General features: G+C 32.3%; 1 protein-coding gene across 1 annotated transcript in view; it reads left to right on the forward strand.

The window, feature by feature from the left end:
• The window catches only part of LOC115127521 (AT-rich interactive domain-containing protein 3A-like), a 215,590-nt gene extending 213,947 nt beyond the window's left edge, over nt 1–1,643 (forward strand). The window contains exon 9 of the mRNA XM_065011318.1: nt 1–1,643. This exon is cut by the window's left edge and continues 1,851 nt beyond it. The gene's annotated coding sequence lies outside the window, so the exon portion shown is untranslated.
• Nucleotides 1,644–3,711: the final 2,068 nt, after the last annotated feature.

Here is a 3,711-nt window from a genome sequence, read left to right on the forward strand (position 1 = left end):
TCAGCTGTCTTTCTGTCCTGTGTGTACACAGTTGAAGTCAGCTGTCTTTGTGTTTTTGTTGAGACCAGCTGCTCAGTTTGGAGCAGTGTTAACATATAGGTACAAATATATGGTGACACATCATTGGTCCCAAGGAACTGTGGGACAAAGACACTGGGAGACATGTTGGCTTTCTGTCTTGTTTCCTGCTTGACCCTCGTAGCTCAAGAGAGAAGTCGCTTGTCAACGTGTAGTAAGGTTTGTTTGATGACCTCTACTAGGCATTGTAGCTCATATTATTGCTGCTTTTTCCCTGATAACCAAAAAAAAAGCCAGAGTAACCAATGAAAAGAAAGTAGAACCGTAATAAACTATAGTATGCACGGCACAGATTCAATAGTGGGCTGGACAGCAGTCGAAGCTTTGGCTTGGTACCAATAATCACGCTGTGAGGAAATGCTATCAACAAAGCACATCTCTCAGAATCAGGGCCATATTTCCTCCTGTTCGTTCAGAGAGGGAAATATCAGGGGGCCGTGTTGTCTATTGAAGATCTGATCGATCAATTCCACTCATCTCTCAAAACACATTGCCTAATGCTGCAGGACAAAAAAGGAGTGTCGAGACATGGGGTTATTTTATGCCTTTGTCAGTAAAGGGGTGTAAACCACATGGACCAGTAGCCTGCAGCATTGCTCCACTTTGAGTTGCGGGCAGTGCTTTTGGTTGTTTTGACCTTTATTTAACCAGGCAAGTCAGTTAAGAACAAATTCTTATTTTCAATGACGGCCTAGGAACAGTGGGGTTAACTGGTCTAGGAACAGTGGGTTAACTGCCTGTTCAGGGGGCAGAACGACAGATTTGTACCTTGTCAGCTCAGGGGGTTTTAACTTGCAACCTTCCGGTTACTAGTCCAACAGTCTAACCACTAGGCTACCCTGTCTCTTACCCTTCTCAGATGTGGCTCTGAAGAGATTGCGTGATGGCTCATATCGCTGGTGAACTGACCACTGAATTGGGTAGAACACTTCAACATGTGACCCTGCAGAAGGAGGGTAAAACACATGTGGATAGCTATGTTGGTGAGACAAAGAGAATATGTGGTTTCAACAGCAGAACATATCGAGGCGAAAGGTACTAATCCGATCACCAATCACACGGTGGCTTTATCTTATGACTACTATCCACTCTTGTTTTTTTTTTAGTAATACACTTTTCTAGCATTGGAGAGCTTGTCCCTACTCACTCTTTGGTTCTCTCTCTCACTCTTTGGTTCTCTCTCTCTCTCTCACTCTTTGGTTCTCTCTCTCTCTCTCACTCTTTGGTTTTCTCTCTCTCTCTCTCTCTCTCTCTCTCTCTCTCTCTCTCTCTCTCTCTCTCTCTCTCTCTCTCTCTCTCTCTCTCTCTCTCTCTCTCTCTCTCTCTGGAGATATAGGTATGTCGTTTTTTTATTACAGTTTTTCTCAAATGCATTATTTATTTACATAACCTCTGACTCCTCTTGCAAAATGAAACATTCGTACCCTGCATCTCACAAACTTGTCCTTTGTCTCTGTGATACTGTAATTCTTGTTCTTTGTTGATATGAACCTGCAACCAGTCAAAATCTATTGAGCAGTCAGTACTGTTAATAAATGGAAAGCACAATGTTCAGGGCCATACAATTCATCCATTGTACAGTATACAGCCTAGTATACAAACCTACAGTATCCATTCTCAGACTTTCTCCTTCCCACCTTCAACAACCTGTTTGCTCTCTGAACTGAGCTTATATTGGTTGTGTCGCATCATTTGAAACAGGTTAAATCAATGTTGAGTGGTTGTGTTCAATCAATGACATGTGTTCTCTATTTGTATCTGATTGTTGCCACTTGTGTTTACCAGTATGGATGACATGTGCATTAGAGTACAGAATGTGTTTAGAGTTTTGCTGAAAAGTCTAAGTGAGATCAGCAAATTGTGTTTTATCATGTGAAATGGTTTAAGGTATTGACAACAGACTGCATAATTAGCTAAATGAGTCCGGCCAACTGAGAACTTTGTTCAACCAAATGGGTTTTTAGTGTTTTAGCAATTGAGAAAAACTGTAAGTTCGTTAAACATATATTTTCAAACGTTATTTATTTAGTTTTTATGTTTAGACTTGGGTCTGAAACCTTGTAACCTTGCATTCAGCTACTTTATCACTTGAAAATCATTTTTTAGGAGTCCTTTCCAACAAAGACAGATACCTCATTAATCTTTACCTCTCTCTCTCTCGCTCTATATATATAATATTATATAGTTCTCTATATAATAATAGAGTGAATACAAAATATGGCTCATATATTTCATTTCTATAAAAAGAAAATGTAAAGCCATGTTTCTACAGATCACTATATATATAGTTATATAGTTATATAGTTATACAGATCACTATATATATAGTTATATAGTTGTATAGTTATACAGATCACTATATATATAGTTATATAGTTGTATAGTTATACAGATCACTATATATAGTTATATAGTTATATAGTTATACAGATCACTATATATATAGTTATATAGTTATACAGATCACTATATATATAGTTATATAGTTATATAGTTATATAGTTATATAGTTGTATAGTTATACAGATCACTATATATATAGTTATACAGATCACTATATATATAGTTATATAGTTATACAGTTATATAGATCACTATATATATAGTTGTATAGTTATATAGTTATACAGATCACTATATATATAGTTATATAGTTATACAGATCACTATATATATAGTTATATAGTTATACAGTTATACAGATCACTATATATATAGTTATATAGTTATACAGATCACTATATATATAGTTGTATAGTTATATAGTTATACAGATCACTATATATATATAGTTATATAGTTATACAGATCACTATATATATAGTTATATAGTTATACAGTTATACAGATCACTATATATATAGTTATATAGTTATACAGATCACTATATATATAGTTATATAGTTGTATAGTTATATAGTTATATAGTTATACAGATCACTATATATATAGTTATATAGTTGTATAGTTATACAGATCACTATATATATAGTTATATAGTTATATAGTTATACAGATCACTATATATATAGTTATATAGTTATACAGATCACTATATATATAGTTATATAGTTATACAGATCACTATATATACAGTTATACAGATCACTATATATATAGTTATACAGTTATATAGTTATACAGATCACTATATATATAGTTATATAGTTATATAGTTATACAGATCACTATATATATAGTTATATAGTTATACAGATCACTATATATATAGTTATATAGTTATATAGTTATACAGATCACTATATATATATAGTTATATAGTTATACAGATCACTATATATATAGTTATATAGTTGTATAGTTATATAGTTATATAGTTATATAGTTATATAGTTATACAGATCACTATATATATAGTTATATAGTTATACAGATCACTATATATATAGTTATATAGTTATACAGATCACTATATATAGTTATATAGTTATACAGATCACTATATATATAGTTATATAGTTGTATAGTTATACAGATCACTATATATATAGTTATATAGTTATACAGATCACTATATATATAGTTATATAGTTATACAGATCACTATATATATAGTTATATAATTATACAGATCACTATATATATAGTTATATAGTTATACAGATCACTATA

The sequence above is a fragment of the Oncorhynchus nerka genome, linkage group LG27, assembly GCF_034236695.1.
Source record: "Oncorhynchus nerka isolate Pitt River linkage group LG27, Oner_Uvic_2.0, whole genome shotgun sequence".
Taxonomy (NCBI): Eukaryota; Metazoa; Chordata; class Actinopteri; order Salmoniformes; family Salmonidae; genus Oncorhynchus; species Oncorhynchus nerka.